The sequence below is a fragment of the Hakea prostrata genome, chromosome 2 (genome assembly GCF_041222555.1).
Source record: "Hakea prostrata isolate BN-2017 chromosome 2, UWA_Hpros_2, whole genome shotgun sequence".
In the NCBI taxonomy this organism is placed as follows: Eukaryota; Viridiplantae; Streptophyta; class Magnoliopsida; order Proteales; family Proteaceae; genus Hakea; species Hakea prostrata.
This window is the reverse complement of record NC_142601.1, coordinates 60,678,331-60,701,623: the sequence shown is the minus strand read 5'-3', so window position 1 is coordinate 60,701,623 and position 23,293 is coordinate 60,678,331. Positions and strand designations below refer to the sequence as shown.

The window sequence follows — 23,293 nt, the reverse complement described above, 5'->3', positions numbered from 1 at the left end:
TCTTGTGATTTATTTTCTCGTCGGACTCTGATTCTTATCAGGTCCCCCCAAAATATTCTTCTGTCTTTCCTGTCACCCCCACCCTTTTGTAATAATGTTTTTTTTCTTTCCTGTCAATTTTGTTAAGGTTTTCTTTATGGTAATAGATGTTTCTATTTGAGTTGTATCTAGAAGTTTGATCTTATACTAGGGTTGATTCGTATTTTATTTGGTTAATATCTTCTAGAGATTTCCTTCTCCATTGACTGCAGAGGGGAACTCTTCCTCAAAAGAAGGGCTGTCGGCATGCATCCCACCATTCTGAAATTTGTTTGCCTTTTGGTGTGTGACACAGTGCAAGTATTGAGGAAGCTTGCATTCGCTCGGTGTAGACTTACCTAGGCATTAGGCCAGCGGCCTTGGTCATTTCCCCTTTTCCTTCTCTCTCCTGTGAGTTGCTAGCAAGGGAACCTTTCTATCACTGAGTACATGAGATAGTTTGATTTTCTTGTTCATGGATTGGACTTGAGGAAAATGATACCCAACTTACATCTCAACCTGAGTTAGGGTTACAGCCAAAGAGTTGTTGAGAGCTTCATATGTTTTGATTGTTATGGTATACAAGATCGCTTTCAGAAGACTTGATGACCTGAGGAACTATTGAAACATCTTCAAGTTTTTGGTCTTGGTTTTCGCTCTCGTTACCAGGCCATGAAACCAAGTGGTGCTGTGATCTCGGTGAGTTAGTGTAATTTTTCCAATCTTTATCACTTGGTGGGTTTGGATGGCCATATGGCCAAGATAGGTCCTGGAACTTTACACCCTCTTATGTTAGGCTTTTTCAACATAAAACAACTTTAGTTCTTACAAACTGAAGATTGCTACTTTGATGTCAGACCTTAAGTTGGTAGTCTATTTCATGGGTGAGCTCTGCTATTCTGTACACTAAGAGACTACCCTATTTTCTCTTCCCTTCTTCAATTTCTTAGTTTTCACTTTATTGTTTTGAAATTTCCTGTAAATCTGAGAACTGATCAAAATATTTATTGTTGCTTGACCTGAAGCTGCTATCTCTTGCTTACTGGTTATCCTTATTGGCTGATCTTCACTGCTTTACTGTTGCTCTGCGTTTCCTATAGGCATGGAACTGCAATCCAGCATTATGAGCTTGGTCAAAGGAGCGTTGTCTAGATTCTGTCTTGGATAGTTTGAAATGAAAGTATTATTTGATCAATAAGAGTCCCTGGTAAGTCGAGAAGTTCATTTTTTGACGTTTCTTCAGAATAATGTGATAGAAATTGGTTGCTTTGTATGATCTGAATATATTTTGCATAAATGACATAATATTAGATGCTTTGGATGCATGATTGTGGTAGCCGTCAAAAAGGAAAACGGAAAGAACCAAACTCCCACAGAAAATAATAGGAACAACTCTCGAATTTTGAATTATAGATTGGATATTCTAAAGGAAGAAGAGAAATGTAAATTGGTCTGACTTGGAATTAATTAAGGAGGTTTGAGTATAATTCTCCGATGAACTATGCCATCATGGTCAAGAGTTATATGAAGGAATAAAGTTTGGTCGACTTGGTGGCACTCCTTGTTTTGATGCAGGGCATCTCTTCGTGATTTAAACTCATAGAAAAATCTGATTTGTTTGCACTGAAAAACAATACCCAATTGTAAGCAAATAATAAAGTCTTTTTTGTGTCATAATATATTTTAGAGCAATCCACCATTCTTTTGTAACAGGTCAGTCCTTGATGAGAATGAGGCCTTTTTGACCACTGTAGACTCAGCAGTCAAGCTGCATGTGGAATCTACAAAGTCTCTACCTGGCTGGAGGGGGCTTGAATATAGAGCTGCATGCCCTGTTTAGAAACCTTCTGGTGCTAACTTCTACCCTCCGGATATAGACAAAATGGTAGTGCATCAAGCATGTATTTTTAGAAGACCCCCCTCTTTTTTCTTTCCTTATAGAAGAAATGGTTTCCTATACTCCACGTCCAAAAATCCTTTCCTACATGCTGTCTGTTCTTTTGCCATTTAGACAAGATGCTTTGAATTTTGATTCTTGGATAGTTTAGGCTCTCTTTGGCATATGTTTATGTTTATTACCTATTTATGAATAATCAATTATGGTAATGGGTTATGAGTAATTAACAATAATTGTTTGGTTCCTACTAAATATCTTATATTATATAACATGAAATAGGTTTGGTATAGTATAGTGTATCATTAGCTTGGTTTTGGTGAACCATCACTTTTATTGGTTTGGGTTAGTTTTGATTATAGTGTATCATCAGTGTGGTTTTGGTTAGTTTTGATACCCCCAGAATGTTATTGTATTAGTGATATAACCGAGGTAACTTTTCTGCGGTAATTTGGTTTTGGTATTGGTTCACTTTCAGAATGTTGGAGATCGAGGGAAGCAATGTTTCGTTATAGTTTTGGATAACTTTACCTTTTTACCCCTACTTAAATAGTAATTCTGCACTGGTTCATCAATGGTAACCGCATAAAAAAAAATTTAACTGTTTATGAGAATAAATGATAAACAACTGTTAATAAACATAAACATGAATTATGCCAAAGAGAGCCTAAACTATCCAAGAATCAAAATTCAAAGCATCTTGGTCTAAATGGCAAAAGAACAGACAGCATGTAGGAAAGGATTTTTGGACGTGGAACCTTTTTTTCTATAAGGAAAGAAAAAAAGAGGGGAGGGTCTTCTAAAAATACATGCTTGATGCACTACCATTTTGTCCATATTCGGAGGGTAAAAGTTAGCACCAGAAGGTTTCTGAAACGGGAATGCAGCTCTATATTCAAGCCCTTTCTAGCCAGGTAGAGACTTTGTAGATTCCACATGCAGCTTGACTGCTGTGTCTGCAGTGGTTAAAAAGGTCTCATTCTCATCAAGGACTGACTTGTTACAAAAGAACGGTGGGTTGCTGTAAAATATATTATGACACAGAAAAGACTTTACTATTTTCTTACAATTGGGTACTGTTCTTTAGTGCAGACAAATCAGATTTTTCTATGAGGTTAAATCACGAAGAGATGCCCTGCATCAAAACAAGGAGTGCCACCAAGTCGATCAAACTTTATTCCTTCATATAACTCTTGACCATGATGGTATAGTTCATCAGAGAATTATACTCAAACCTCCTTAATTAATTCCAAGTCAAGCCAGTTTACATTTCTCTTCTTCCTTTAGAATATCCAATCTATAATTCGAAATTCGAGAGCTGTTCCTATTATTTTCTGTGGGAATTTGGTTCTTTCTGTTTTCCTTTTTGACGGCTACCACAATCATGCATCCAAAGCATCTAATATTATGTCATTTATGCAAAATATATTCATATCATACAAAACAACCAATTTCTATCACATTATTATGAAGAAACGTCAAAAATATACTTCGACTTGCCAGGGACTCTTATTGATCAAATGATACTTCCATTTCAAAGTTGTGACCTACTTCCGCTAAGAACCTATCAGAAATGATTCATGCTGAATTTCTGTTTTAGCCATTGCCCAATTCATATATGCCCTGCTGTGAGCAATTGATCTGGAGAAACAGAAATTCAACTTGTCTAATCCATTGTTAATTGAACAAGAAAGAAAGAAATGCATTCCTCACCTATTTGTGAGTTGGCACATTCATTCTTTTTCTTTTTTTTAACCTACTAGATATTTCTTTTTGGTTTTTGATGTTTTTATAGATCAATCTAATTTCGACCCTGGAGTTCGGTCATGGGAAAAACCTTGATCTACCGAGAGTCTTTCCAGTTTTGATTGATTGCTTGGGTTTTTGTTTCATATTGGGGCACTAAAATCAAATGCAAAGTTTGACTGAACATTTAAAAACAAGTTGTTAGGTTTACCGTTTACCAAACATTGTTTTGGTTCTCATGTTTTGCTTTGTTTGGATGATGAAGGAACTTCAAGAATTTCACTTCACTTTGGAAGAAGCAAAAGCAGATATAGTTGGCCTTTGGGCATTAAATTTTCTAGTAAACAAGGTAAGTCCTTGTCTGATGTTGACTGGGTTATGTACAGATTTGATGGCCTCTATGAAATGCTTTAGCTAACATAAGATTGATAGGGAAAGTAGAGAGCAGGTTAGGGTTTAATTACCTTGTGTGTTCCTTTCTTTTTTGTATGAAATTCCTTTCATATAGCTTGTTGATGATTTGTTTAGCTATTCTGTTAATTGTGAGTGCTTTTGCAGTATCATTGGTATTTTTGGCACTTCATTCTCATCTTTTTTCTATAGATAATCTGATACTACAACTCTTAACCGTCGCGGATCTAAAAACATCCTGGTGTAACCACCTACAAGAAAAGAGTGAAGATAAGAAGAAAAGAATGGACTGGAAATAAGTGACCTATTGACAGAATAGCTAGGCACCCAGTTATTGTATTTATGGCATTGAGACAATACATTTACAAGTGTAGCCTTAACTTATGTGAGATACATTAGACCCTAAAGGAAACAAGTTAGTCTAGAATTACTGCCTGCAAAAATGCTGCTTTTACGTTGTGTTGCCTTTTTTTAATTTATTTAAAAAAATAAACTTTGCAACTTCCCTTAGCTCCTTACATAAGCATGGGGTTAGATATGTAATATCTCCATTATTCTTTGACTAAGTGAATTAATATATGGGAGAGTAGAATAATACTCTCTCTCATACTTCTTCCTTGTTCCCATAATCCCGTGCAACATTTAATTTAGAACTTCATATCAGGGCAAACAGCTTAAGACTCTCTATGGAATCCTAGGTTACAATTGGGTTCCAAGGAAGGGGGGCTATTATGTGAAAATTTTGAAGAATGATGAGATGAATACCATAGAAGTACCAAGAGAAGGTCTTATATGAAGTCAACAGTTGGAGCTCAATCCACAACCATCTTCAAACTAGTTACTGCCAACTTTTTGCTCTCACTCTCTCACTCGTACACACACACTTACATGCAGACATCTGGCTGTAGTAGGAGCTGAGGTTGGGTATTTTTGGGTTATCAAACCTACAAAACTCCATGGTCTCAGTTTTTTAATAACAAAGTTGTTGGCAGACAACTCAAAATTCTCTTTCATAAAAGGTACTGGGAGCCCCATATATATATAACCCCTAGAAGAGTGCAATTGAGTTGTGTATTTTGTTCTCCTTGCTAGAATTATTTATCTGAGTATTGGGAATGGGTATTTGGGTTGATTGCGTTCTCCTTATTTGGCCTTGGGTGTCATCCTTGCTTTGTGTGTGTGTTTCTATGTCATGTCTGAGGTCAGTGAACCTGCAGAATTTTGGCCTTGGGTGTCAGTGCTTTGAGTTGGTCAGTTCCTACCCAGGTGGCCTTTGAGAATCCCATTGCCTAGGTTCCGTTGTGAAGATGGAAAACAGTGCTACTTCGATTGCGCTCATTTTGTGAAGCTTTCCCTGTGGAGTAGGGGCAAGCTATGGTATATTAAAATTTACAAGCACTGTTTAAACATTATGTGACCCAATGTGTCAGAAATTGAGAACCAAGTACTCCATTGTTGTGACTTAGCTGTACAGGGAAATGAGACTATTGGGGACATTGGCATAATGTGTCCAAAACTTCTGACTGAGCGGGTGCCTCTGCTGGGGTTTACCAACTCACCCGAAAGACCATCGCTCTAAAGCAGAGATATGGGACCATTTTTGAGTATATAATACTGTTATTGGTCTCAAGGAGTATGATCAGTCTCCAATAATCCAACTTAGATGATAAAGCTTTGGTATATCAAACACTTGAGGAGGTGATGTTAACCGGACCAGGACCACCCAAAGATGGCCCAGAGAGTTGCCAGTACCTACAGCCCTGCCAGCAGCCCAGGAAAATTCGGCCAACATAAGGGTGTTTTGGTTATTTTGGGTGCTCCTGGTCCAACTCAACTTGATCCAAGTATTACCAGAATTCTATTAGGATTCTAGTCCTAATCTTACTCTGATATTTGATTAAGTCTTTTTTAAGTTATGAAAGAGTCCTAATCAAGTTAGGAGTCCTACTTAGAGAAGGATTTCTGTAGTTGTAGTCCAAGTTCCACTGGCAGACTAATCCTATTCTTGTTTTGAAATTTGAATTATCCTAGGTTGAGTTATGTGAGAGTCCTTTGTAGAATGAAAGTCTTGAGTGAAGTAGGAGTTCTGATTTGGTTTGCTTTCTAATCAGAAGTCCTAGTTTGATTTGTTTTCTAATGTTGAGTCCTAGCATGAATTCTTCATGTAAGGTTAAAAATATAGCCCTTTGCTTATAAAGATGACAGCTTATGAATTATTGAATGACAGATTGTTGAAGGTGAAATAGTTGGAGTCATGGGTTTCCTGAGGGAGGGAGCTTGCGTCTTCTGGTGTTCTCTTATTTTCTGCAATTTTCGAGTTCCTCTCCCCTACAAGTAAGTTCTAAGATCTCCCACCCTTGCGCCTAACCTTCTTCTCCTCTCTTCCCCTCGCACCTTTCTTCTTTCCCCTTGTCCTAGCCTAAGGTAACCCCTCTTCATCCCCTGACACTAGTTCTCCTAACCCGAGTCCCCTACCCACTGTGGTCCTCATTCGACCCCTCCCCTAAGCCTGCAGCAGTTTTACCCCACTTCACCTACCCTAATTCATCCACTCCTTCCCATCCCCCAACATCACAGCCCCCTTTCTTCCTTTTTCCCTCCTCTTCCTTCCTTGTGGCAGCATAGTTCTCCAAACTTCTAAACCCCAACAAGCCTTGTTAGCTATATGAATTCTTGCCTTCCAATCAGCTCTATTTGAGGCCATACTAGATATAAGGCCTAAGCTATGGATATCCTTTGTTAGCACTTCTCTTAAGATCATCTCAGGGGTGACCCTAGCTTTTCTGATTCTTTCGATCTGGATTAAATTAGTTCTCTATATAGGTGCATTTACAGGCCTCCATTGAACATGACGGTGCCACCTCAAATGACTTTCTCGTGTCTTATCACTTATCGAAGCTACTCCAGGACGAGCTCTAATATGATCATTCATTATCTTATCCTTCATAGTTTTTCCACTCATCCATCTTAGCATCCTAATTTCAGTCACACTGAGTTTATCTGTACAAGGCTTCTTAACAGCCCAACTCTTTGAACCATGCGTCATAACTAGTCGTACAACAGTCTTATAGAATTTTCCTTTGAGCTTTAAAGGAATACGTCGATCACACAGGACCTCAGACGCACCTCTCCACTTCATCCACATAAAAACTACCCATTCAACCCCGCCCCCCTTTAGTCCTCTTCTTCTCCTCCTTAAAACCCTAATTTCAGAAACTTTTATTCTTCCCCAAAACCCTAGCCTTCTTTCATCTAACTCTCAAACCCTCCATGCAAATTCCCTACTCTTCTCGGATTCTCTTCACCTCCCTTCCCCTTGCACTCAATCCCAATTAAGAACCCTAGTTTTCCCTAGAAAACCAAAATCTAGAAAACCTAAATTCCCAAGACCTTAGACTTGAATTTCAATTCTAAATTTTAAATTACAGCAAGGTTTAGGTTTGAACCTCAGTGAATCTAGCCATCCTAACCCTAGTTGAACCCTGTTCTTCCCTCTCCAAAACTTTAAACCCATTCATTACAGCCCTATACCATATCTGTGGGGTTGTAGAAGCCTTATTTTTACTTCTGGTCCTTGAATTGATCCTGAAAACTGGCCCTCGATTAGGGAGTTACATCAGGAGTGTATCCTCATCCTTCTTGGCAGCCTGAACCTGAACGTGTGAACCAATCCAGGTGCAAATCTTGGGCCGATCTCCTCTTCCCTCCTTAAAGCGAATCTATAGTTAGATGCAAGTTGAGGTTAGTACAATGGAACCTGTATAATCTCCTAGACGGTCTGCTCTTTCTTTTAGCTCCCATAGAGATTGGCAAGATGAAGGCAGAGGCCAAGGGTGACCCTACTGGATGATAGAGATAGCCAGATAGGCTCCAATTTAATCATGTAGGAAATTTGGACACTGTAAAGAGGTTCTAGATTCTTCATGTTCATCCTACTGGTATGCATGTGGCCCTACTTGTTTCATGGTGGTAGGATAGGGGAAGCTAGAGCACATACTATGAGGGCTGAGACTGACTTGTGGGGTATCAATCTTGCTTGTCGATAGATCCCAATTCTCTTAACAGGAAGGAAATAGGAGCATTTTACAGAGTTATGTCGCTGTTGGGCAGGTCTCCTTTTACATCTTTAGTTTCAAACTCTTTGGTTTCAGCCCTGCTGGTCCATATTTGCTCCTTTGACTACTCCTTGGGTTATTAAATCTAGAGCTGCTAATTATATGACTGGTACGTCCCTCTATTATTATTGCCATTCTATTGTTCTGGCAAGGATAGGTTAGGGTTGCTGGTGCTTGGTGGTTCCATTTCTAGTAAGGATAATGTCCATGTTTTTTCTTCTATTTCCCTTGATTATTTTCGTCATGTCCCTCACTTTGCCACTAAACTCTATCTGTGAGCCACTTAACCAAATCCTTTATATTTCTTGTCAGTTTCACTCCTCAGTGTCTTTTTTAGGATTTCTGATGAAGAGGATTATTGATTGTGGACATAGGACAAATGACTCTTACCTTCTTGAACCATGCCCATCTATTGTCCGCAGCTCAAGCCTATGTGTATGGGCATGGTGATTACCAAGCTGTACATATCGATATGGGGTATCATATTAGTTGGATTTTATTTGTAAGAGACGTGTAATATCAGATATATGCATTAAACGGACAGAAACACAATACACATGGAAATAAACTTTTGGAGGAAAAAGCATTATAAATAATAAAATGTATAATGCATACACACTAAAGTGGAGTCAATGTATAATGAGGCCAGAAGTTTCAGTAATTTTATTACAAATCCTTTTGAATGATTGAGTTTGATGCATCAATAGACTTAGTTTTTCCCTAATATATTGATTTATTACAAAATAGAGGATCAAAAACCATGATTTAAACACAAAGGTCAAGTTTTTCTGAAGCCTATCTTTTTCTATGAGATCTTCTTCAATCTCTGGTCTTGATAGATAAACTCATAGTCACATGAGCCTAATGGCCATATCACTGTGTATTGGTTGTTGCTGACATGTATAAGCTGTATTGATCCATATTGGCTGATGCATATTGATACTCCCACAGAAACTTTGATGTATGTATCATTAGTATCAGTACTTATTGATCTGTTATATTGCCTCAGTCTTATCAGCTAATACAATCTGATACAAAGAAAAAAGAAAAAAAAAAAAAAGAGATACTATTTTCCCCCACCCTGAAGAAAAAAAAAAGCTTAGGTAAGTATGCATCTGCTTGTATTGTAGCATATCGGTCGATACTTTAAGCAATGGTGATTGCTGGTCTATGGATGACTGATCACAACCTGTTGGGGTATCCAAATGAGTATGACCTAGGTCCAGTTTCGTTTACCTGGTCTTGTTAGAGATATTCGGATTTCATTAAATCCATAACGACCATGTGGAGTCTCCATATGTTATAATCTTCTTAGTATGCTTTGACTACGTTAACATAAATTCAAAATGGGTTTTCATGATGGTAGTCTCGTCTTAGGTATATTCTAATAATTCTCTCCCAAGATTCCTGTACCATCATCATATCCCTGTAATTGTATGCCTGTATCATAAATTTGAAGGCCACAAGGTGACAAATGCAGCTAGGTGTTTGAGAGGGGCCAAAATTAAGGCAGCACCAAGAAGGCAGACTGGATGCCTTGATAACTATTTCAATTTTAGTTATTTGAAATCTGGATATCTCATTTAGATTTATAGATTGGGACCAAATAAGCTTCTCCATTCATCTGGCATATTCCTGGTGGTCATGATCTTGTTAAACAAATTGGTTCGCAAGGATGGACTACGAGGTCCTACATTCTTCCACATTTCAACTGGGATCTCATCTGGTCCTGGAGCTTTGCCCAGTTTCATCTTTCTCATCATCTCTTTCACTTCATGCATCCTAGTAACTATGTGAGGTGTCCTTATGCATGACCTTTTATGCAGCCTTGTCACTCATGGAGTCTTCATTAAGGAGCCCACAGAGGTTTTCTTTCTATATTTCTTCAAGGTCATCATCCTTTATATTCGCCATCCTCGCTCTTAATACATTGAAGATGGTGTAAATCTTTGGTCATCCTTTTTTACTTTAGCCACTTCAGAGACAGATTACTCCCCATCCTAACAATCCAGTTTATTATATAGATTATTATGAATCTTTGCTCTTGCTCATGCCTCAATCTTTTTAGCTTCATTCTTGGCAAGCTGTATCTTGCTAGATCCCTCTGTCAACTTAGACCTTTGCCAAGTTTTTAGGCAAAGCTTTCTTGGTCCTAACGGCTGTTCAGACTTCATCATCCAAAGGTGGTAAACCAAGTGGCATGTCGAGAACTTTTGTTTTCCCCAGAACCACTTTAGCAACCTTCTTTATATAGGCTGTCATCTTGTTCCACATTGGAATGATGTCTCCCTTTTAAGTCCCATTTTCTTCACCTGACCGTTTAATCCATAAATGGGATCAAAGACTCTGTATTTAAGTTTGGGCAAACTTTGTTGATTGGGTGTGCGTGGATAATATTATGATAAGGAATATGTATGCTTATAAATACAGTTGAAATTACTGCAGTTGCTTAATATATCATAGCATACGCACATATATATGACCTGTCCATAGAACAAAAATCAATAGGCAAAGCATGCTGTGGAACTGGTCTTCATATTGAACTCAGATTTTTATGTACATTCACATGTGTACTATCCATAGAATCTTGGAAAATCTGTTAGCGCGTGTGTTTGTTTATATGTTTAAAATCATTAAGCTCTCATGCTAACTCAGCTTTACGTTTCCTGTTTTCATTTTCTTGCAGGTATATATTTTTAATTAGGCCTTATTATTCATCAAATATAAGTTAATGAAGAACTTAAGGCTGCTGGACCTATTTATGAATACCTGTCTTATATTTGATTTTTTCTTTTCGTCAGGAATTGCTTCCAGCAAGCTTGATTAAATCTATGTATGTATCTTTCCTTGCGGGATGCTTCCGATCAGTACGTTTTGGGTTAGCAAAAGCCTAGGGGTAAATTCTTACAGTTTTATGATGTGTCATCATGCCATAAACAGCTGGAAACTCATTTGATTGCCTCCCCTCAGCTCTCCATGCCCCCCCCCCCCTTCTCTCTCTTCTCTTCATTCTTTCATTTCCCTTTACTAACTGCTATTGAAAAATTAAATCAGGAAAGCAATGCAATTCAACTGGTTATTTGAAAAACAAGCCTTTGTTATACACTTTGATGGAAGATTTTCTGTTGACTTTGCCAAGGTTATTAGTTAAGTGTTGTTCTTCCTCAAATTAAAATACCTGTGGCCTAAAATTTGTTTCTCGCTGAAGGTTGAAGGAGCTGTTGAGAGTTTGAGCAGGAAGATACTTACAATACAGGCAAAAGGTGACAAAGAAGCTGCAAGGTCACTTCTTCAGTTGTATGGTAAAATGACAGGACCTTTGCGAGTTGTAATAGAGAAATTAAAGACCCAGGTATAGGACCTTGGCTCTATTCGACCCATAGAAAAATGTAACAATTTCCTTTGAGTTGTGCTCTTTTATGCATTTGGTTGGAGGTAAAGTGCAGCCCTTGTTTGTCTCCGAATACCTTTCACTCTCTCAAGTGTGTTCATTTCATTTTTCTTCCCAAAATGAGAGAAAACCAAAGGATTTCGCGTTGATGGTACTTTCTGGCCAACCTGGCTGATGGGAGACGAGATTTTATCTCTTTACTTTCCTCCCTTCTCTTGATTTTCCTTTCATTTTGGTCCAACCAAACCAGAGCACCCTTGATTCATATTCTTCCTGAGTGCAACTGAGATATAATGTGCACAGATCAATTTTAAGAATTCATTGGCAGAGCCAGAGCCATTCCACAGGGAATGGGTAATGGTAAACAGCTAAGGAGAACCGACCATCAGCCATTTCCTTTGAAGGCATATAACCTCTAAAACCTTTAGAAAGAAGCTCTAAATTGAAGCATCAAACATCATGACTTCCATTTTTTATTCTTCATCATTTCCTTATTTATTTATTTTCATTAACATCAGTGGTGTGCTTTGCCAATACAATGCATTCTCTCTTTATGATTGTAAATGCTTAATGATGGATCTAAGGAATTTGTGTGAGATAATTTAATTATATTTGGTGATCTTCCTAGTTTACTATCCTTGTGTCAAGAAACAGACGGTTGTTATGTGGATGGCTAATATTCCATCACAAATTAGTGCCTTTGTTTGCTATTGACTACCCAAGTAAAATAAATTCCATTTTTTATGTTGAAGGAGATTCTCCTGAACAAAAATCTCTCCAATGTCCCTGTTTTTAAGTGTGTGAGTTTCCTATTATATGATCATTAGGTGCTCACGAATTTGGTTTTTATGATTTCTTTTTGTTAATCTCAGGCACCAGTGGATTTCTCTTCCATGACTCAAGATTGCCGATAAAATACTGGAGGAGTATCTTTAGAACATGTGGCATGCCATTTCACCTTCCCATTTGGTCTCCTTTGTTTCATTTTTGGTCTGAGAGACCATGGTCTGTGTGTTGTCTTTATCTAGAGATGGTCAATGGTTGGAATCAGGCAATGGAGATGATCGATGGTTGGGTTCAGGATATGGCAAAGAAAAGTGTCACATGTCTTAGAATTTTTGGGTTCAGATGAAAATTGTTATTCTTTCTTGGTTAATAAAATGAAAATATACTGATGAGCTACGGTTTGTCTGTCATTTGAGAAGTGGAAGAACAGCTAACATCAAGAAGGTGAGTGAAGGTTTCCTTGGTGAAGAGACAACCCATCTCATATGTATCAGTAGTGGTATTCTTATTTCTTCCTCACAAAGAACCCTTGACAATTGAAAAAGTCATGGATATGGCCCAAGGGTTTTAAGCTCAGGTTTTGAAACGAATTCACCTAGGTTTTGCTAGGGTTGGTCTCATTTGATTTCTTTTTCCCTTTTGGTCGGGGTGGGGGGGGGGTTTGGTATGAGAAAGCCCATTTGAGCTCGAAATTTGTCAATTTTGCAATGTAGGGTCAACCCTGTTTTTGGGAGTAGAAACTAGATAACACTGGGAATGTGTTGATATACTATGGTCTTCTGCTTTTATATTTTGCGTAGAGGTTTTTTACTTAGAAATGATTAGTTTAACGGTGTGGATTTGCTTTTGGAGAGTGATGGTATATTCAAAGTTTGGATCACCGTCCAATTGGGGAAGAATGGTGTGTTCATTTGACGTTTCTCAACCACACAAAAGAGATGGAGTCTTGAATTTGATTTAATGATGGATTTTCTTCTTTGTCATGAATCGATGCAAGTTTGGCTCTGACGGCCTTGATCCACCCTAAGCCTGAATAGCCGCCTATAAGGCGGATTAGGGCCAAGGATGGGCCTGAGATTACTCTTTGGCCCGTCCCTAATTTTTGGCCTTAATCCTATCTTTGATTTTGGCCATGATCTTGGCCCTGATTGGCTAAAGATATGGCCAATTAGGGAGGGAATAGACTTGGCTTGGCCCTGTAGGGTTTAGGGTCAGGGATAATAATCCTTGGCCGTGAATATAAAATTATGGTGGGAATGAACTTAAATTAAAAAAATATATATTTTTTGGATTAAGAGTTTCTTGTATGCCAGGATGGGAATGAGAATATTAATGTCGTCAAATGAGTATGAACCCAAGATCTCCCCACGAAAAGATCTCCCCATGAAAGGTTGGGTCTTTAACTGCTTTATTAATCCACCATTAGCAAAGATTAAAATATATAGGGTTGGACTTCGAGGTCTAAATCTACTGTAGCCATAGGTGTTCTTACTTTTTTCTTTTCTTTTCTTTTCTTTTCTTTTTTTTTTTTTTTTTTTAAATTAATTAATTTATTTTTTTTACTTGGAGAGCCTTATGTATTTGCAATAATAAAATCACCACTCTTCATTATGGGAGATGATCCACACTTTCTCTTTTCACTCGGCAGCCTGATGAGAATCCGGATCATCACCACGTCAAGAGAAGAGGCACAAAGTGCTTCCCAACGGTTTTACCACCACAAAATCGGTGGGCCCCACAGGTAAAAATAAAAAATAAAAAAAAATTTCTATCACCCAACTCCTGGCCCCCTGTAATTTGTGGTGTAAAGCCGTCCAGAGCACAAAATGGTCCCCGACGGATTGAGGATCCGGACTCGCCTGATGGAATAATGAGTTTTCCTTCGTGAATTTGCGGTAATGGGAAGTTACGGTAAAGTTATCCGCCAAAATGATACAAATAATACGTGACTGGCCGTCAGAAGTTTCAAACTGTTGGTGCGGTCAGGCGGGCTCAAAGAAGATCTCGTTGAGCAGATAAACCATATCTCAACCGTACATTGTTGGGCTGTGAAGCAAATCCCCCTAAAATCTAACGTTTGACAGGTTCCGTAAATCAACCTCAGCTTCCCGCTCCTCTATTTTTTCCAAGTTTTGAAAATCCGCAGGAAAAAAAACTAAAAACAGACTAGAGAGAGATCTACAGAGCTCTGCAAAAGACAAATATGGGTCATCAGAATCTTCATGCTCATCACCGTAATCATGAAGCAGTTGATGAATTAGCGAACTTGTTCACCAAAGCTAACCATGACCTAAGCGTTGTTCATCACCGTCTCGAGAAGGAGTTCCAGGCTCTTCCAGCAAATCTACCCTGAAAATGTATTCCCTGTATTCCCTCTTCTATAGATCTAGTTCTCCACTCGTCTAACCTTGCACTGTTTCAGTGTCAGTGATTTCTAGAGTAAATGATGTGATTCATTTCTTATTTAATTTGATAATCTCAAACGCCATGCATTTCTCACGTTAAATTTATTTCTTCCTTTTGGATGTGAATGTTGCAGGCGAATCCTATGAAGCTTGTTTATCGGATAAAGAAGGTACAGGAAGACCTCTCGTCCTTGAAAGAGCACTGCCGTGAGCTACTTGCTGCTAAACAGGTAACTGATTGATTCCCCCTCCGAAAGAAGACGGGGAAGAGATAAAAAAGGGGTTGGGGGTGGGGGGCGGAGGGGGGGGAGGGGATTGGGGCTTGGGAGACATCAATACAGAAATAGGAGTGGTGGTTGAACCTTCTGAAAACGAATAAGTATTTTGAGATGCGATCTCATGCGATTAACTGTGAAACATCATTCTGATAGGATTGTGATAGACCTTCTGAAGTCCAATTAAAGCCATTAGACGCCAAATAGGTTGTTTTCTTAACGGCATACCTGCCTCTGAATCAGTTTCAGCTGCTTCTGCAGAGCAAATAATTGTGTGGAAACCTTTGCTGCTCTTAAGTTCTCAAATTTTCACTATTTATTACAAACAACGCCATTTCCACAAACCTCTTTTCCCCCTCTTACTGGAGCATCCATCAATGGTAACTATATAACAGGACGTCTTGTTAGTAAATGAGCTTATTCTACGGTTCCTCCATTTTAGCTTTTCAAACAGTCCTTGAGTGAGGACTTCCTTCTTTATTGCCTGAGCAAATTCAATAAATCCACTTTGCAATATCTATTTTTTTTTTTTTTCTTAATTGAAAGGTTATGTGTGCAATACACAGCTATTTTTCACCTTCATAGGTGCCAACAGATAAATATACCCACTGCATCCTCGGACATAGAGTCATGCAAAGCATTTACAAAACCAGCTTCTGATAATTATTTGTTCACCATACTTGTTCGGAGCCATTCCGGGTATTTCTTGAGTGGCAGCATTTGAAAATAGGTTGCATTACTGTTTCCTCAGAATCTTCACATGCTAGACATGGAGGGTTATTGCTACTATCCTCTTCTCAGTAACCTTTTGTTTACTGTAAGAGCTCCAGTGCAGCCTCAATGGCCAACTTTAATTCTTAATATGGACTTTGTGGTTCATTTTGATTTGTAGTATGTCTGCTATCCATGCGCATTTTCTGTCCACAACAGTTGTCCGTTTTGACACTAAAGTCGCATCTTTTATTGGTCTCCATAATAATCAGTCTTACTTATCACTTATCAGTGACAGAAACATGTATTTTTATTAGGCTTGTTTTTCCCATGGATATTATTAGTCATAGAAGAAAATGTTGGGAAGCAGGTAACGGTTGGTCCGGTTAATGCTTTAACGTTCTTATTTTCTTTTATTTTGAATGAGGAATGTTGAGAGGGTTGTTTGGTTGCAGGATTTGATTGACAAGGCCAGGACAGTTCTAGTTGGGAACAGGAGTTTGCTGCAACGCATGCAAGCTTCCTCTGGCATTCCCATCACCAGTGATTCAGATGATATAGCTTTCTCTAACTTCAGTCAGGTCAATTTGCTTTATCATAATAACAGATTCTGATCCGTAATTTTTCCTATATTTTCCTACTGTTTTACTTGATTTATTGATTCATGAGTTCTTTCAGTCAAATATTTGTTTTCTCAGCTACTATGGATTTTAGACTATACTAGCCATCAGTTTTGGTCATCTTGACAATGCTTAATAGTAACAGAATGCCTGTTTTGTTTTTAAGCCCATAATACAAATAAGAAGCCACTTTGGAAAGGAAAAAAAGGGAATAAAAAAATTAAAAAATCTTGCTCTCCAAAGCATAAACTGCTTGACTACTTTGTGAAACAGATGAATTTGTATGAGTGCCTTAGCTGAGTGATCGAACCATATGTGAGTGAGTTGTGAAGTACTTCTTCCTGACAATGGTTTTTAACCTTCAGCTTTGTTATTTTGTGAAAAGCCTGACATTTCATGATGATGAACTAGTCAGAATTGACATAAAGTTACTTACTGGGTTGCAATTTTCCAAATGGTGTCTAGAGAATTTGCACTATTTGCCAGCAAGCAACCAACATTAAATCCAAATCAAGGTACCAGAAGAAAAAATAATAATAAATACCAAGACAGAAGAGATTGCTGGTATTTTTCTTAACAGTACCTTGCTACATTTTCTAATGCTCTCATGTTATATGGGTGAATCAGAATATCAGATCACGTTTAGAAGGATTTGGCATTCTGGCCCTATTACTGTTTTTAATTTATTTTATTTTATTTATTTATGATGTTGGTACGTTTAGATAGATTTGGTATTCTGGCCCTATTACTGTTTTTATTTTATTTTATTTCATTTTATTACTGTTTTTATTTTATTTATTTATGATGGTGGTATTTTCATGTCTGCCAGAAGGCCTGGGACTGTAATTGATCCATTTGTGCTTAACTCTTCAATTATGCCCTGTTCTTTTGGTGAAAAGTTTGCTTTTGACTGACCCTTGGTCCAATTGTTTTTTATTTCAGATCATCAACGAGTGGACTGCGCAGCTCAAGTTAAAAGCAGGTAAAGGCATTTACTGGATTCACCATTCTAATCTTTTCTTGATATCCATTATGAATGCCTTAACATAGGTTTGTAGAGGATTTGGTGACTCTTGGAATGGCTAGTTGGTCCCACAATTGATTGATGCAGATCCTCAGTTTCTTGAACTCCCATTCCAAAGAACACAACTTTCCTGCTGTTCACATTGTCAAATACCGTTTATAGGCATTGAGCTGTATTACCTGTTTCCTGTCTTGGACACGATGTTGATATGCCCTGGCTGTAAACATAGCACTTGTGAAGGACCCTTCCATCAGTGGCTTAACTGTGATAGATTCAATTGTTTCTGTTGGTACTCGTCAAAATAGTCCATTTTACTTTGTCAGTCATCCATTTTTTCTAGTCTCATGAACACCTCTTTTGAATCCTGAAACTGGGTGAACTGGAGAACTGGTCTTGGAAACTACTACTAGTTTGAAAGGAGTTGAAGTCCAAGCCCGCACATCTGATACCCAAACAAGACGCAGAAGCAGCTAATTTAAAGATAGAAAAATACAAGTTGCATTGTGTATTTCTTCTAGAGCTTTATTACAAAATTTACTAACTCTGCATGCTGATGTCACAGGAGATGCAAAGCAAGACTCAGATGTGGAGGATATCAATCAACTGCTCTTCTCAGCAATAGTTTGGGCAGTGAAATAACTCTGAGAAAAGCACATGGAATTCTATCACTTAAGATAAGTTTCAGCTTTTAGATCCATGGTGTATGTAATGGACATAGGTCTGTTTCCCTTCAGAAAGAGCCCAATATGCAATCAAATATCTTGATACTTTTCATGTCAGTAATGTTTGTTAATCAGATCCTCTGAATTAATTGGTCGTAGTGCAACTGCTACAGGCAGTGGAGCTGTACAATGTATTCAACATTACAAATGTAATATATGTATAGTGTTTGATTTCATAATTCAGTATCTGATTCATCAGATTCATGACTTAAGAGTTTACACTGATGGGTTCTAGGATCCCACACAACACTGGATTATTGATGATTATGCTGTCCATTGCTACGTCTGGTAGATGAGCATTTAGGTTGCTTTTCTTGAATGTATATATCTACATTTAGATGGCTCTTCTTGAATTTATATCTGAAGGATTATATCTGCATGGAGGAGTAAAGGGGTTTGCAAAGCCATTTCGATTAGATGGTCAACCGTTGGGTTTTAATGACAACATTTAAGGGGGGGGGGGTGTTATAATAGGTTGCAACTCAAGGGAACTTGTTCTAAGTTTAATGAGAGCATGCTTGCTTTGTACTGTTTGTTTATAAGATATTGGTGATTGAGAATGATGTTGGAATGATATCATCTTTTTAAGTGTGGGTCTTTCAATGGACTTATGTGAGGTGAGTTATATTGTAGGTATAATTTTTGGTTTGATTTTTCTTCATGTGTTTGACATCATTTTTGAATCTTTTTGGCTCGGAATTGTAATGGATAGTCTTTTTTGGAGTCTTGGTCTGTGCAAATGCAACCCAATGCTTGAGTCAAGCCCATTCAGTTATTGGACAAATGACCTTACTGAATGGTGGTTAGCCCAGATTAAAGTGATGGGCTGTGCAACATCATGATCCTGTAGCTTAGCTACAGCTAGTCCATGCAGTGGGTGACCAATAAACCCGTTCGACTACAACTTTTTCCCTAAAATTGATTTGATAGTGCTTTCCACGAATCCTTCAGCTGTGTTTCCAAGGAATCATGATTCCAATAAAAAAAACCATTTGGTTCAATGTTGATTTGGAATTGAGAATTCCATGGAATCACCCTAGAATCTGCATTTTAGGCTAAAATCCCAATTCCATTGAGGTGGTTTCCAAATAGAATCACCCAATATTTACCCTAGTATAAATATGGTGATTCCATAGGAATTAACCCTAGACTCCAGATTGCTTTTCAAGACCTTCAGCAGAGATTCACCGTTCGAAGGTCTTCATTGTCAAGGGTTCAGCTTGTCCAGAGTCCTCTTTCGTTCCTTGCCGACCGCCATTGATGGTTCGTTGATTTGCTCCATCGCCTTGTTGAGCACCCATTTCTGCTAAAGAGATCCATAAAAAAGGTAACATCTTTCCTCTTTGTTCTTTAACTCTCCTGTGTGGTTTCACAGCAATGCTTCCAGATCTCTCTCTCACCTCTCTATCGTTTCTATAAGTTTGGGTGCAATGCTTAGTCTTCTCTCACTTCTCTATCGTTTCTGTAAGCTTTATTTTCTGGTTTTTTAGTCTTCTCTGCTTTTGTTTGGGTGCGATACTTAGTCTTCTCTCACTTCTCTATCGTTTCTGTAGGCTTTATTTTCTGGTTTTCTTTCTCTGTTTTGCTTAAAAGACCTTCTTTTGGGGGTTTGGGATTAGGGGTTAGGGATTAGGGTTGTCCTCCGTATTCCATTTCATTTGTTGTCACTATTTTTGCCTTTAATTTGTTGGGGACAGCAGTAGGAAGATCTCATTGAGCTTTTTGGTTCGTGTTGGAAATTCATTCTGTGCTGCATAGGTTTTATCCTAGTGCACTGTCAATGGGCAACTGATTTCTTCTTCTTAATTTCTCTTGTTTGGTGGCGAGAGGGAGTAACTGATCTGGCGGCAATAGAAACTAGAACTATGTTGTGGTGTCTTAAAACAAACCTGTTTCTTAGAATGTATGAGGTTTACATTTGCAAAGTTTTGATTTTTATTGTCAATATATTTAAACTTATTAGATGTATAAGAAACAGTATACAATCGATCAATTTCACCCTCATGGGACTAAATTTGCCAAACTTGTCTCAATTTTATTAACATGCCAGTATGCTGATTAACTGTTAGTGAGAATGTCTGTACGTTATCCAGTGACCACCTCCCATTGCTAATCCATAGTTGTTTTGCACCTGTATTCTTAAGTAGATCTTTATATTTTTGGAATATTGGTTGGATGCAGTGATGTGGTTCATATTCTCATATGGGCTGACACTAAACTGACCTGCTTGAATTCTTTTTATGCTTCCATTTTTTACTTGTTTCTGCATCCCATACTTGTTCTTTTTATGTTTCTATTTTTTATGCTTCTATTTTTGGCTAAGCTTCATGGTAGAAATTGGTTGCATCTTGCAAGTATATGTGGAATTTACATGTCATAGATTAACTGTGTCTTTGAAATTTAACAAGGAATTATGTTCAAAATATTATATTGGAAGACAAAGACAAAATACAGAAGGGTGAGAATGAAAGCATGTACATTCAGTTGTGCTATTGCAATCTGTTTTGCAGGTACAAAACTTGGAAATAGCCCCCCTGCAAGGGGAGAGGGGTGCATTTGCACCTCATCGCTTTCTTTCATATTTCTTGGGTAACATCTTAAAAATTTATTCAAGACCCAAAGTTTTACAGTCTGCAAAATTTCTAGTACCACCCCCAACAGATCATAATGAAAAAGGTGTATACCAGTTTTTTGTTCCTTGCACTTTAACTTGCTAGCAGCTCTGCCACTTTGGCTAGCAGTTGCCTTTCTTCATTAGCAGCACACTCCTGCATGAAGTAACAGAGTTACATAAGTGGCGGAAGATCAAATGGAAATAAGGACTGAAGTTGAAAGTGGAACCAGCAAAAGCCATTGACAGCTAGTGTTTGAAGACTGCTTTTGAAATATTGATCTTTGTTCGCAGCTAGAAGCTTTTCGAGAAACAGGGGATCTTGGATTCAATATGAACAACACAGATGGTGTACATATTGGTTAAACCAGGCTTCCATAAACCAATGTATATATGCATTGCAACTAGGAGAGAGAAACTGTACCTGTACCTGTAACTGGAATTCTGGAATATTTTTGGCTAATTTGTTTCTTTATCTTTGAATTCCCCTGGTTTTCTTGATGGCTAGCACTTTAAAAAAAATAAGGAACAATAGACTTCTGCATTGTTTTCTTTGGCACATCTATGCTTCAAATTACAGTCTATATAGTACTTGAGAAGGATAATATAAATTTGTTCTTTTGCTTCGGTTTCTTCATTGTTGCAGATATCTTACTCTACTTGTATTCTTAATTATCTTTTATAACACATTCGTCTCCATTTCTTGCCTCTTCTTGTGTTCTTAATTCTCTTATAACATATTTGTTTATGACAATGGTCCAGGTCCTACCAATGGTCCAGGTATGTATAAAATTCTCAACTTCCAGGTGAAAACGGAAAACTTCCAATCACAGACAGCAATTTGGTTGGATAAACTTAAAAATGCTTAAAACAGCTTCCTTAATTGGCAAGGATAGGATGGTTAATGCACCTAGTTTGCATTTACCTACCTTGTTCATAGTTAATGCATGGTCATCCAGATACTGTGGATGGAAGATTATCAACAGTGAAGTACCAGCATGCACTGTATGGTTTTGTTCATATATCTTTTCATACTTAGACCAAGTCTTGTGGATGGATTAGAATTATAAACCGTGAAGCAGGAATGTGAACTTTCCTTTCTACTTGGACACATTCCATACTAGTGCAGTTAATCTTTCCATCTATGTTAACAATCACATATTTATTGCTTTTCCTCTCAATGTGATACCTGAGATGGATTCAACAATGCGCAGACAGATCCAAGAGTGCAATTGGCAGATTGTTAATGTCACAACCCTTGCTGAAAATTCACCATCTTTCGTATTTTGCACTTGAGTTGAATGAGAAAACAGGATTGGTATAGACCTCTCCAGTTAATTAGGATGAAGCTTAGTTGTGCTTACCATAAAATGACATAATTAAGGGTTGTTCAATATCAAGAGCTTCTGGATTTCAAATGGGTTATTAGTGCTCGAGTTGCAAAATTGGTCAAGCATACATGTTTAAGAAATTTCACTTTCTTATTCTATGGCCCTCAGTGTTGTACCCACATTTCAGAATTGATTGTAAGCTTTTTATATTAAATGTCTTAGCGTGAGCCAAAATGTTAAATGTTTACCCAATACGTAATTGAAGGTGACAAAGGATTTATGTTAGATGGCTATACATACGTGGCATGTAAATTGTTTTATTTCTTTTTTAATACATAACAAGAAAAATCACATTCATTTGTTGGTGGTGGTCACACCACCATCAAACCAAGAAAATCACAATTTATCCTTAACATTGATCTTATTGGATACCTCTAAGGGAGGCAAAATGCGAAATGTCTATTTATTTTTGTACAAGATTTTCTAGAATGTAATTTTTTTTTTTAACCAATACGTCAAATTGTTGGTGGTGGTTTGTTTAAAAGGTTGAATCCACTCCTAGAATCAGTGTAACCAAATAATTTCTCAAGTGATTTAGGTTGAATCCACTCACAGAATCAGGAGTAACCAAACAATTTTTTAGACAGATTCACTTTCAAAATCAGGGTAACCAAATGGTTTTTCAAACAGATTCACTTGTCAGAATCAGGAGAACTAAACAGTTTTTTTTATAACGAATATGATTCTACAAAACCTAATTCCACAGAATCATGATTCTATAGAAACATGACTTTGAATCGGATTCCATAGAAACATGGAACCAAATGCGGCCTTAGAAAACCACGAAGGCCCGAACTAGGGATGTCAACGATGCGGTTTGGAGCGGTTTCGGGCTCAAATACACCTAGCCCAAACATGGCCCATTAGTAAAATACAGTTTCAAGTTAGTTTCGGTTTGGTGCGGTTTGGGTTCGGGCTAACTAAGGGTTTAGATTAGCGGTCTATACTCGGGTTGACTAACGGTTTAGGCTAACAATTTATGATATGCAAGAAAAAAAAATACAAAAATAAATAGTTGAGCATCTTGCAACAAGAGCCAAAATTCTATGGAAAACAAAATTGTTATTGATCAATTTCCATTAAAAAATGAAAAGTCATTCCACATTACTTAATTTAACTCGATATGCAAAGAAATACCTCTGGAATGGATAAATGTTTACTTAATTTAAAAAA

At 37.7% G+C, this 23,293-nt stretch overlaps 1 long non-coding RNA gene and 1 pseudogene across 2 annotated transcripts; both read left to right on the top strand.

Moving 5' to 3' along the window:
• The first annotated feature begins 236 nt into the window (after positions 1 to 236).
• LOC149025406 (nudix hydrolase 3-like) lies at positions 237 to 12,965 on the top strand (annotated as a pseudogene). The gene is made up of 6 exons (XR_016171733.1): positions 237 to 717; positions 3,924 to 4,007; positions 10,986 to 11,080; positions 11,239 to 11,323; positions 11,393 to 11,536; positions 12,448 to 12,965. The product of XR_016171733.1 is annotated as a nudix hydrolase 3-like (transcript).
• A 1,463-nt stretch (positions 12,966 to 14,428) lies between these two features.
• Positions 14,429 to 16,969, top strand: LOC149025405 (uncharacterized). Its single transcript, XR_016171445.1, has 3 exons — positions 14,429 to 14,718; positions 14,901 to 14,996; positions 16,208 to 16,969. It is a non-coding gene; the product is annotated as an uncharacterized LOC149025405 (long non-coding RNA).
• The last annotated feature ends 6,324 nt before the right edge of the window (positions 16,970 to 23,293 follow it).